Raw genomic sequence first — 13,930 nt, forward strand, 5'->3', positions numbered from 1 at the left:
ACAACTAAAACATCGGTGCATTATCAACTTTGTTATCCTAAATCCAAAACACTGTACCAGCTACTAGAAAGGAAATTAACTCTATCCCTGCCGAAACCAGGACAATATCCACCCCTTATTCTATACCATCTGCGACATGCTCAAGTCTCACATTTTCCAGTACATTTTCATTAATCACCACCCCCTTTTATATATATATATACACACACATACACAGATATCATTCCCTTCATCTGTGGGCCATCCCTCTAAAATGTTCGGTGAGTTCATTTAGTCCATGACTTCGGGCTCCATCTGTCATAATAATCTTTCAGGGCAGGAAAAATGGAGATGGTATGTGGTGTTGGATTGTTCCATGTTGAAGTCAGTTCTGGTACCATCATTACTGTGCTTTGCTTGGTTTCACTGAAGTTATTCTTCATTAGTCTGGGTGATTCTTATTGTAATAACATTAGTATGGCATATAATATTATTAGTATTATTAGTATATCTGTGTATTATTAGTATAACTATTATAACTATAATTAGTACTTAACATCACATAATTCAGATCATTGGCTATTCTCACCCAAAATCAAATCCCCTTGAGGCACACATCGGACTTCCCCATCCTTCCGCATTATCCACCAAGTGCACCCAGGTCCTTGAGCAAAAGCAATCCCATGGATGGGTCTGCCTCTGCCTGAGGCAGGAATAACCCAGACTGTCTTCCCCAGCATATTTTTTATGTGCACTACAGGAACTTTATTCCCATCTACAGGACGTAAAAGTTCTGACTGGGCAGGGCCAGCTCGATTGGCAGATCCCCTCGTGTTGACTAACCAGGTGGCCTTTGCTAAATGCGTATCCCAATGTTTGAACGTCCCGCCACCCATTGCTCTCAGTGTAGTCTTTAACAGTCCATTGTATCGTTCAATTTTCCCAGAGGCCGGTGCATGATAGGGGATGTGATACACCCACTCAGTGCCGTGCTCTTTGGCCCAGGTGTCTATGAGGTTGTTTTGGAAATGAGTCCCATTGTCTGACTCAATTCTTTCTGGGGTACCATGTCGCCATAGGACTTGCTTTTCAAGGCCCAGGATAGTGTTGCGGGCAGTGGCATGGGGCACGGGATATGTTTCCAGCCATCCGGTGGTTGCCTCCACCATTGTAAGCACGTGGTGCTTGCCTTGGCGGGTTTGTGGGAGTGTGATATAATCGATCTGCCAGGCCTCCCCATATTTATATTTCAACCATCGTCCTCCATACCAAAAAGGCTTTAACCGCTTGGCTTGCTTGATTGCAGCACGTTTCGCATTCATGGATAACCTGGGCTATAGTGTCCATGGTCAAGTCCACCCCTCGATCACGAGCCCATCTGTATGTTGCATCTCTTCCTTGGTGACCTGAGGTGTCATGGGCCCACTGAGCTAGAAATAATTCACCCTTATGTTGCCAGTCCAGATCCACCTGAGCCACTTCAATCTTAGCAGCCTGATCCACCTGCTGGTTGTTTTGATGTTCTTCAGTGGCCCGACTCTTGGGTACGTGAGCATCTACGTGACGGACTTTTACAACCAGGTTCTCCACCCGGGCAGCAATATCTTGCCACAATGCGGCAGCCCAGATGGGTTTGCCTCTGCGCTGCCAGTTGCTCTGCTTCCATTGCTGCAACCACCCCCACAGGGCATTTGCCACCATCCATGAGTCAGTATAGAGATAGAGCACTGGCCACTTTTCTCGGTCAGCAATGTCTAAAGCCAGCTGGATGGCCTTTACTTCTGCAAACTGACTCGATTCACCTTCTCCTTCAGCAGTTTCTACAACTTGTCGCATAAGACTCCATACAGCAGCTTTCCACCTCCGATGTTTTCCCACAAGACGACAGGACCCATCAGTGAACAGGGCATATTGCTTCTCATTTTCTGGTAGTTCATTATACATTGGGGCCTCTTCAGCACGCGTTACCTCCTCCTCTGGCAATATTCCAAAATCTTTGCCCTCTGGCCAATCCATGATCACTTCCAGGATTCCTGGGCGACTGGGGTTTCCTATTCGAGCCCGTTGTGTGATCAGTGCGACCCACTTACTCCATGTAGCATCAGTTGCATGATGTGTACAGGGGACCCTCCCTCTGAACATCCAGCCTAGCACCGGCAGTCGGGGTGCCAGGAGGAGCTGTGCTTCAGTGCCGATCACTTCTGAAGCAGCTCGAACCCCTTCATATGCTGCTAATATCTCTTTTTCAGTTGGAGTATAGCGGGCCTCGGATCCTCTGTATCCCCGACTCCAAAACCCTAGGGGTCGACCTCGAGTCTCCCCTGGTGCTTTCTGCCAGAGGCTCCAGGTAGGGCCATTCTCCCCGGCTGTGGTATAGAGCACACTTTTTACTTCTTGCCCTGCCCGGACTGGCCCCAGGGCTACTGCATGAACTATCTCCCGTTTAATTTGTTCAAAAGCTTGTCGTTGCTCAGGGCCCCATTTGAAATCGTTCTTCTTCCGGGTCACTTGATAGAGAGGGTTTACAATCAGACTGTAATTTGGAATGTGCATTCTCCAAAAACCCACGACGCCAAAGAAAGCTTGTGTTTCCTTTTTGCTAGTTGGTGGAGACATGGCTGTTATTTTGTTGATCACATCCATTGGGATCTGACGACGTCCATCTTGCCATTTTATTCCTAAAAACTGGATCTCCTGTGCAGGTCCCTTGACCTTACTTTGTTTTATGGCAAAACCGGCCTTCAGCAGGATTTGGACTATTTCCTTCCCTTTTTCAAAAACTTCTCCTGCTGTGTTGCCCCACACGATGATATCATCAATGTATTGCAGGTGTTCTGGAGCTCCACCCTGTTCTAATGCAGTCTGGATCAGTCCATGGCAAATGGTAGGGCTGTGTTTCCACCCCTGGGGCAGTCAGTTCCAGGTGTACTGAACGCCCCTCCAAGTGAAAGCAAATTGTGGCCTGCACTCTGCTGCCAAAGGGATTGAGAAAAACTCATTAGCAATATCTACTGTGGCATACCACTTGGCTGCCTTTGATTCCAATTCGTATTGAAGTTCTAGCATGTCCGGCACAGCAGCACTCAGCGGTGGCGTGACTTCATTTAGGCCACGATAGTCTACTGTTAGTCTCCACTCTCCATTAGACTTCCGCACTGGCCATATGGGACTGTTAAAGGATGAGTGGGTCTTGCTGATCACTCCTTGGCTCTCCAGTCGACGAATCAGCTCATGAATGGGAATCAGGGAGTCTCGGTTGGTGCGATATTGCCGCCGGTGCACTGTGGTGGTAGCGATTGGCACTTGTTGGTCTTCGACCTTCAGCAAGCCCACAACAGAAGGGTCCTCCGAGAGACCAGGCAAGGTGGACAGCTGTTTCATTTCCTCCATCTCCAAGGCGGCTATACCAAAAGCCCACCGGTACCCTTTTGGGTCCTTGAAATACCCTCTCCTGAGGTAGTCTATGCCAAGGATGCACGGAGCATCTGGGCCAGTCACAATGGGGTGCTTCTGCCACCCATTCCCAGTTAGACTCACTTCGGCTTCCAATACAGATAGCTGTTGGGATTCCCCCGTCACCCCAGAAATATAGATGGGTTCTGTTCCTATATATCTTGATGGCATTAGGGTACACTGTGCACCGGTGTCTACCAGAGCCTTATACTTCTGTGGGTCTGATGTGCCAGGCCATCGAATCCACACAGTCCAGTAAACCCGGTTGTCCCTTTCCTCCCCCTGGCTGGAGGCAGGGCCCCTCTAATCCTCATCACCGTACTCGTTTCTCATTTCTTGTACGTATGAGTCAGAAGTTTCTTCATTAAGATCAAGAATAAGATCAGCCCTTCTACTCTCTCTGGGGAACTGCCCGCTGGAAACTGGAGCAGCAATTTTCCTGGAAGAACCTCTTTCTGTGATTGTTTTCCCTTGCAATTCGCGTACCCGTGCCCCTAGGGCTGCGGTAGGTTTCCCATCCCACTTCCTCATGTCTTCTCCGTGGTCACGCAGATAAAACCATAGGGTGCCCCGTGGTGTGTATCCTTTATATTCTCTCTCTTGAGCAAAAGAACGCTTACTTCTAATAGCCGAGATACTGGTCCGTACAGGTGAGGAGTAGGACCTATCCTCTCTGAGTTGCTGGATCTCCCGGGACAGTTTTTCGGACAGTTTCTCCACAGCCGAGACGATGGAGGAAGAAAGACTTTCCTCGTATTGCCGGAGTTGACTAGCCAATTCATCCACTGTTTGTTCCTCTCCATCTTTCCAGGTTATCACTGCCAATGAATTGGCGTATGACGATGGTGAGCTCCTTATAAACTTCCGCCACATGGGTCGTGTGCACTTGACTTCGTCTGGATCTTTGGATAGTTGTTCATTGTTCAGGTCATCATAAATCACCTTCAGCACAGCTAATTCTCTCAGAAACTGGATACCCTTCTCCATGGTGGCCCACTTGCTTGGGCGACATATGACATCTTCCTTAAAGGGATACCTTTCCTTCACGCTTGACAGGAGTCGCCTCCAAAGGCTGAGGATACGTGTCCCTTTTCCAATTGCTTTGTCAATGCCCCCTTCCCTAGAAAGGGATCCCAGCTGCTTGGCTTCCCTACCCTCTAATTCCAGGCTACTGGCCCCATTATCCCAGCATCGGAGCAGCCAGGTGACAATATGCTCACCTGGACGGCGGCTGAAATCTTTTCATATATCTCGCAGCTCACTCAGGGATAGAGATCAGGTGGTCACTGCCTCGTTTATGAGTTCTTCCTCTTCCTCCTCCCCGATCAGTGGCTGGCTTTCCTCCTCCCGTTCTCGTGATGGTCCTTCTCTAGGGTCATCTGTCTCGTACAGTTCTTCCTCCGGTTCCCTTTTAGAAGAAGCTTCTTCCTCCCTTACTAAACGAGCCGACTTCCGCTTCCAAAATTTCTTCTTGTGTACAGGGGCGACTGATACCGGCACAGGCTGGTTCTTTGGTTCAGCCACAGGGCGTGTTGCTGGGGTTGGAGTGGCCGCAGTGCAAGTGCATGTCACCGGAGTCTGAGTGGCCGCAGGGCCTGTTGCCGGGGTTGGAGTGGCCGCGGTACATGTCGCCGGGGTTGGAGTGGCCGCAGTACATGTCGCCGGGGTTGGAGTGGCCACAATGCAAGTGCATGTCACCGGAGTCTGAGTGGCCGCAGGGCCTGTTGCCGGGGTTGGAGTGGCCGCGGTACATGTCGCCGGGGTTGGAGTGGCCGCAGTACATGTCGCCGGGGTTGGAGTGGCCACAATGCAAGTGCATGTCACCGGAGTCTGAGTGGCCGCAGGGCCTGTCGCCAGGGTTGGAGTGGCCGCAGTACATGTCGCCGGGGTTGAAGTGGCCGCAGGGCCTGTCGCCGGGGTCTGAGTGGCCGCAGGGCCTGTCGCCGGGGTCTGAGTGGCCGCAGGGCCTGTCGCCGGGGTCTGAGTGGCCGCAGAGCCTGTCGCCGGGGTTGGAGTGGCCGTAGTGCGTGTTGCCCGGGTTTGAGTGGCCGCAGGGCGCGTTGCCCGGGTCTGAGTGGCCGCAGTGCGTGTCATTTTACTGTCAGAGCCAGAGACCTTCCCTTCCCTTTGAGGGCACTGAATGGTGTTGAACAGGGCTCGGTAGGCATGGGCCAGGCCCCAGCACGTTGCAATGAGCTGCATCTCTCTGGAGTTGCCAGGGTGACAGCATACTTTTTCCAAATATTCTACTAACTTTTCAGGATTCTGCACTTGCTCAGGGGTGAAGTTCCAAAACACTGGGGGTGCCCATTGGCCTAGGTACTTGCCCATCTTGTCCCACACACCCTGCCACTCATAATTATTCAGCCTTGGGGCAGATCTCTGGATGATATTCTTAAATTGCTTACCAACTTTAGACAAAACCGAAACAATATTCCCAAGAAGTATTAATAGAAGTATCTTAACTGCCCAAGGATGCTCAAAATACTGAAAAATTACTGTAATGAAGGAGGAAACATCATAGAAGAAGGTAGTGACCCTGCCATTCTGTATTTCCTCCGAAAAAAAACTCTCAGAAAAGTTACTGCAATTGCTAGTTGTCTCCATGAAATGGTCTCCGTGGTACAGTAACGGCTTCATTGCGAAGTTTACATACCACAGAAACGTCAAGGTCAATGTTCTAAAAACAAACCTCACAAGCGAGACATTACTATTCACTGCAGACCACAGCAAACTGCAAAACCCAACACCAATCTTTAACATGTACAGCAGGAAAAAGAGCGCGATGCAGATTATACAAATTAAAATCGAGAACAGAGAAACCAACATTGTGACCCACAACTACTAACAGATATAAGTTCTTTAATACACTCCGGTTAATCTGTTATTATCTCAAACCCTTCGAGCCCCACGTTGGGCGCCAAAAAGGACTGTCGTGGTTTAATTTCAGTTGGCAACTAAGCACCACGCAGCCGCTCGCTCACTCCCCCCCACCCGGTGGGATGGGGGAGAGAATTGGAAGAGCACAAGTTAGAGAAACTCGTGGGTTGAGATAAAAACAGTTTAATAATTGAAATAAAATGATAATAATAATAATAATACACAAAGCAAGTGATGCACAGTACAATTGCTCACCACCCACCGACCGATGCCCAGCCAGTCCCCGAGCAGCGGCCCCCCCTGGCCAGCTTTCCCCAGTTTATGTACTGAGCATGATGTCACATGGTATGGAATGTCCCTTTGGCCAGTTTGGCTGTGCCCCCTCCCAGCTTCTTGTGCACCTTCAGCCTTCTCAGTCAGTAGAGCATGGGAAGCTGAAAAGTCCTTGGCTAGTGTAAGCATTACCTAGCAACAACTAAAACATCGGTGCATTATCAACTTTGTTCTCATCCTAAATCCAAAACACTGTACCAGCTACTAGAAAGGAAATTAACTCTATCCCTGCCGAAACCAGGACAGTAAGTCTGATAGTTTCTATGTCTTTAGCTGGAACATGCAGTTACCAGTTTAAACATTTACTAAATGAATTGCTGCCCCCTTCAAACAATACTGATGTAGAAAAGAATGAATAAGAACTTTCTTGGTTTTCTTATGAACTAAAAGCTGCTACAGTCTGTCTGGAGGTTTCACTGGGACCCTCTGCTTATGCCTATGTTGATCAGGGTGCAGCTAGCTGAGATACCAGTGGCATCAAAAGCAGCACTGTGTAAGTTCAAAACACACTGAAGAAGCAAGACAAATAAATATATGAGCAGCTGCCTTGTGCTGAGCCCCCCACGGCTGCAGTCAGACTCTGATCTAGAAGTGCAAAAGATGGATCATTCCCTTGGTGTAACTTTTAGAACTACCACTCCAATCCCATTAAAATGTTATCCTTCAACTGAGGGCTGCAAACATTTAAATTAGATCATATTATCAACTCTTTTTGAAAAGAGTAAAACTTAACTAAGAAAATGAAAAACTATAAAATGTTAAACCATCCATTATATGATAGTGACATAATATTTGCTTAGATGGTAAAATCACAAATGAAGGAACAGTCTAAAGCAATGACACATATCTGCTAAATACACACAGTTAAAAACTATCAGATTTTCACATATTTAATGGCATGGTATATTAAAAATACTTTTCTTTCTTTAAGCTTTAAACTATAGCAGTTTTATAATAAATCTTTTTTTAAAAAACAAAACAAAACCAAAACAAACAAAAAATCCCCAATACCACCCCCACCCTGCCCATGTCAGGTTTTTCTTGATAGGTGGTATGATAGGGCTTAGGTTTTCATTTTGTGGCACAGTTGGTTACATCTTGGCATATATGAATTTATGGCACATAGGCTTATGGACCACACATCGCAGACAGCTAAATGAAAAATGAAGTGCATACTTTCTGGAAGCCTAAAGCCATCCATGAGTTGGTGTGTGGTGAAAGAGGAATTCAGATTTCATTGAGTCTCAGATTTTAAACAAGATTTCTCTCAGATTTAGCTCACCTCTTTGTGCTAAGTGTCACAGCTATATTGATAACCTGCGCTTGCCAACTTCCAGATATGAATATTGCACATGCATATTCAAAGAGAAGTGCATTTTGTGAAGACTTATTGTGCATGTTTTGATAGGTCTCAGTAGTCTATCCAATTTTCTTCTCTTTAATGATTTGATAGCATCATAGATATCTTTTATTGTAAAGCCTGGACCTGGCTTTAAAATATCTGCATTGTCTTGACAGAGGAAATGTTTTAAGCATCTTCTTATAGGATCATCACTACTTGCTCCTTCCTTCTTAAAAACCTGTGATCTCATCTACAATGAAAATGGTATTTATCCCAGGAATTGTGACATTTCCTTCTCTCCCTCCTTTTCTTTAAAATCTGTGAACATCCTTTGTGTTCTTTATCTTCCAAGAATATGTGCCAACCTAGCGGCTGTCTCGTGCTTTTAAGGTAACAACCTTTTTATTACTGACCTAAGCTTCTGTTAAGTTTTAATGATTTCTCCTCTGTTGATCTTTCCCTTAATTCTAATTATCTATACCAACAGGGATGTTTGGGGCTACGCCCTATCCTACCCTTTTTATGTTTCAATTTGAAGGATGAGTCACATCTGAAAGCTCTCCTGTTACACCAGCAACAGAGGTGGTCTGTCTTACAGGATTGAAAACGCATCTGGGCAGGAACATTTGTTTACCAGGTCTACCAGGGTATGTGTAAGACAGTAATCGCTCTGGCACCATGGCTGAGAATTAAAGGAAACAGTGAAATAGAGGAACAGAACGAAATTTTAGTATGAAATTCTAAAGAGACATCAGTACTCTGTACATAGATTATGGCTTCAGTAACACTTTGTAATATTTCTATATATGTCTCCTCTAAATCTTTGAAGATGCACACTCAGTTCCTGAAGTGTACAGCAGTTTGAGCAGATTGTGAAGGCAAAGAATTTGCACCGTTCTTCATAGAAGAAATTTTGGTTGCTAAGTTATTGGTTGCAAAATGCTTTAGCAAATGTCTGGATATTATTCTGGTTTAGAGCCAGTGTAAGGGAATTCACACATTTTGTTGTATTGATTTCTTCTGTGTCTCATGTACCAGATAGAGAAATAAGTTCAAGTTCCTTGATTTCTTCCCATGAGAAGAGTAAAGCCTTGGACATACCAGTACAGCTCTGGTTCCAAAGGGCAGAATATGAGACTTACAACTAGCTCTGCAGGTTCACACTAGCTTCTGGACATGGCTTTCAGGCCTGGTTTTACAAGAGGGACCTTGCTTAGATTGTTTTGTATTTGAATTAGACTTGTAAATAATAGTTTTTGGAAAAGAAAAGGGTATTTACATCAATGATATTGAGTCTTGCCTTTATCTAATAAAACTTTCCTTACTCAAAATGGGTAGGGGGCAGGATAATATAATCAAAAAGTAAAATATAAATAAAAATAAAATTAAAAAGAAAACCCAGTACAATTTTAAACCAAAAAACAGTGGAAATACTGGGGATTGAATGAAATGAGATTGTGTTTGCTACTGATTTTCCAGCTGAAGCTCTCTGCTTCTCCTTTTGTGTTTCTCTCTAGTGATAAAGGGTCTGTTCTTTCTTAAGGTCTAATGCAACATTTTCACAAGTCATTTGAATGCTTTTGTCAAATTCAGGAGTCAAGGGTGAAGAGGAAACAAACACATAAGCAGCTCCTTTTTGCCACATGTATGACATCTCATTTTTATTTCTAGGGTTTTTTTTTTCCCCTTTATCTGTTGGTACCATTAGCAGAACTGCCCACATTGTGGGTAACGTAACTCCAAACATATCAAGATGCTCTTACCTTCAGAGACTTGTACTCTCTCTTCCACTACTAAGGAGTACAGGTTTTCATTTATCTGATGCCAGTCACTACTCTGCTTCTTAATCCCTCCTCAGAAGTATTTTGTCTGGCTTCTTTATGGAACATTGGTCACTGAAGCATTGCTAGTCTGATCTGATGAAGCTATTACAGTGTTCATTGCATGCCTCAAATTTCAAATAGCTTGCTTTATATTCACCAGAAAAGACTTATTTTTTTTAATCAAGTACAATCTAGAATAGCCACATTTGAAAATGTTACATTTTATATTCTATTGATATTAAAAAGGGGGTTGGAGGGGAGGACCCTGGCAAGAACTTTAAGTACTTTCCCACAGTATTACTTAAAATGGCAATACTATTTAAAATGGCAAGTGCAAATAACCAAAACTAAAATGAAGTTTTCTTTTACAAATATTACATTAACTGTGACTTTTTCCTCTATTTTAAGAAGACAGATATTTTGAATCCTCTAATCACCACCAGCACTGTGTTTCTTCCTTTAAATAGTACATTTGCAATATGTCCCTTGTTAAGCGAGCATTTCAGTCTTGGTTTAACAAACAGTATATTCAAAATTACTTTAGAAAGCTTTGCTTGCTTCTATTAAAAAAATATTTGAGCAATCAATCCTGACAAATTACAGTACAAATACTAATTTGTGCAGACAGAGAAAGCTTTTGTTAGATATTTTTATGTGCTGAGTTTCTTCCTAACGTTTCTGTAGTCAAGCTACAGCGCCAAATCATCTCTGTTATAATCCGTGTGAAGTTAATGGAGAAGTTTTATGGCTGAATTCAGTGAATGAAGTGTGCAGTTGCAATACACAGCTACTATGTAAAGCAAAAACAGAATTTATGATCTGTCCCGTATACCTCCACGGATTTTTATGCTGCACCTATTCCCTTCCCTTTCAACATCTTTACCTTGTCCTGGTTCACATTTCCCAGAGTATGGCAGAGTTGATTTCTTGATGTGAGAGACAAAGTGCTGGAAAATGAGGAATTATTGCACAAAATATGTGAATTTGAGAACAGAGATATTTGTTGATTGGCTAGATAAAACACGAAAAGACTTAACATCATGAAGGGATGCTGTGAATACTGTCTTGCTCTCTAAAAAATTGTCAGTGTCTTTCATGGTAAAGTTTTATATAGAAGGTCATATAATAGAGTTATGTAATTCTCCCTCCGTCTCTTTGTTCCTCTTTCCCTCTCCCTCCCTCTCTCCCTGCCCTACTTCCTTCTTGGTTCTCTTGGTCTTATTTCTCCCTTTCTTCTCCTGTTGGCATGGAAATGACAAAATTGCTTGTGTTAGTAGATCAAGTTGCATTATTTGTATGTTTGTTTGAATTACATATATGTTAGTAGAATACTGATTGAATCAATGGTCAAAGTGGTAGGAGTACAGCATTTTAAAGGGATCTTACTGATTAATTCTGGAAGAGTTGGTAAGATATTCTGTTTCGTATGAAGGATTTAAACATGTAGAAGAAAACTTTTCAAAGCTTTTTTTTTATTTATCATTGTGCAGGAAGTAAACATTATTCAGGCTGTTCATTTCATGCTAGGCTTTTGACATTAATCTTCAGTAAATGAAGACAGGTCTCTTGTACCTATGTAATTCAAGGATAAACCAAATAGAATAGGTAGAGGTTTGTAGATGAGATCATTCTTCAACACTAGGTGAGAGTGAAGGAAAGTGTGCAGAATTACAGATAGCTCCAAAGATAGAAAATATGTCAAACAAGGCTTTGGCCACAGTGGTCTGAACAACTGGGGAGACAGGCTTAACTTTCAGGAATAGGCTGGATGCACTTAAATGTTGGCATGATGCGGTTCTTCACTTGGCACAGGATGCACTACAAGTTTTTGTAGATATATATCCAAGTCACTTCCAATTTACTGTTGTACTTAGAGTCTAAAACGTGTGTGAGAGACAGGAGAGAAAGAATGGCCCCTGAAGATATCTCAGGCTCTATGCCCAGATTCTTGATACAAATCTTTTACATCAAGGACAAATCCTTTTAAGATATTTCAGAAAATGAATGAAGATTTGCTAAAATAGAACCAAGCAAAAAACATAAATACATTCTGAAAACTGTAGCCATATGCAAACACCTAAGTACACAACATCTACATACAAAGGAATGGGAATATACTGGAAATAATAAAGAAATAACATTCTTTGTTATTTTATGTCCTATTCAAGAAACTGAAGTAAGGTCATTTCACTGTTCTTAGCTCTTAAAATATAGATGTTGCACTGAGCAGAAGACAATGCATTACTGAGTGTAGAATCACAGATGACTGGAAACAATCTCTGGAGATCATCTTGTCCAACCCCCTTGCTCAAGCAGGGCAACCTAGAGCCAGTTGCGCAGGGCTGTGTACAGATGGCTTTTGAATACCTCAAAGGACGGAGACTCCACCACCTCCTTGGGCAACCTGTTCCAGTGTTCAGTCACCCTTATATTGAAATAGTGTTTCCTGATGTTCAAGAGGAACCTCCTGTGTTTATTTGGCTTAGTACTGGCAAAATAAAAGATTAAACTAATGAGCACCGTAACACTTTCAAATTAATGATGTTACCAATCTTGCTTTTGGAGCTTGATGGTGTCAGCCACATGCAAGTTTCTTAAACCTTTTTACTGATCTGAAACACACATAGGAAAGAGGGACCTTCATTTTTCTTCAAGAGAAGATTGATATTAATTGGCTTTACTAAAGCTATGGAGACTTTACTGAAGTTTACTCAGCAGCTGTGGAATATCATGGAAATACAGTGTGACTCCATTTGCATCAGATAAGAGTGTGATGCACCCAAAATACAGCATTCTTAAGGTATCACAGTGGCATTGTAAAATTGGTGTGGGGGAGCTGAGTCAGCTTTTTTTTATTTCTGATCAAAATATGTTTCAATGAGAGCTGAAAAAATTCTGCAGGAAGCAGACAGTTTTGGAAAAAAATCCTGTCAAAAAACGCATAATGATTCATAATTTGTATTGCATGCGAATAGGCAAGGGATGGCAGAAAAAAACATTCCTTGCCTATTAAGAGAATAGAATAGTTCCTTTCATGGCTAATGCTCATTGTGTATGTCATATAACAGGTGTTCATTCTAGTCCTGACAAAAGCTTTTCTTGTACTATGCATTTATTTCTCTTGCTCTCATAATATATCATAAAATAGTCCCCAGCTTGTGGTAACACTGAATCTTCACAGACTACTACTTTGCCAACCAATTTGCTTTCCATCAATATAGTTTTGGACCAGTCATATCTGCTCCTTTCCCCTTTCTTTCTTTCTTTACTGCTCCTTTCAGCTTGTAATTAATGCCCGGTATGTCGATGTTTTCATCATGTATGTTTCATTTTAGTCCTAGTGATGATGCTTCGTCTCCCCACACCATCTTGCATTTTCTGTTTTTAACCTCAGTACGTACAGTTTGTCCCTTGCAAGACATACAATGGTGATTGCAGGAGGAAGCTAATCTTAGTTGGAATATCTAGATTTTAGTGTGTTATAAATATCTATGAGTTGTAATTGAACATCCCTTTTGCAGTTGGCATCTCTTTTACAAATTTGAAAAGACAGAATTAATGGCCTGAACTGTATTACCAAGTTTTCCTTTCATTTTTTCTCTTGTACTTAACTCATTTAAATGAGCAAGTAAAAAGGTTGTGTACACTGTAATTGTAGTACCCTCTACTCTGGCCAAGGTGGCCTGGTGACCTGGTGCATGTGATTTCCAAGTTGTAGAATGCAGAGAAGTAATGTGTGAAGATTTTTGTCTTTAAAGATAAAGCTTTTTACTGCAGCTTGAGCAATACTGAAGGTTTTTGGGTTTTATGTAGGTAATAACTTGCAGTGGTCAGCACAATAGGTACACATCAGCCAACAAATACAAAAAAACCACAGCTGAAAAATGGAGATTTGTATGACCTTCGGGTGAAGTGCCGGTGATAACATCAGATATGCATTTATAAATAAAGCAAACTCTCTTGGGATTCCCTATCCAACTGTTGTGAATCAAATAACTAAAGGAGGCAATATGTGCATGTTTTTTCTTCTCTTTGTTGTTATACACATTGCAGTAGGGCAGCTTATTAACATTTTGTTTAAAAGGGAAATTACAAAGTGATGCTAACTGGGGTTAGAGGT

The sequence above is a fragment of the Aptenodytes patagonicus genome, chromosome Z (assembly GCF_965638725.1).
Source record: "Aptenodytes patagonicus chromosome Z, bAptPat1.pri.cur, whole genome shotgun sequence".
In the NCBI taxonomy this organism is placed as follows: Eukaryota; Metazoa; Chordata; class Aves; order Sphenisciformes; family Spheniscidae; genus Aptenodytes; species Aptenodytes patagonicus.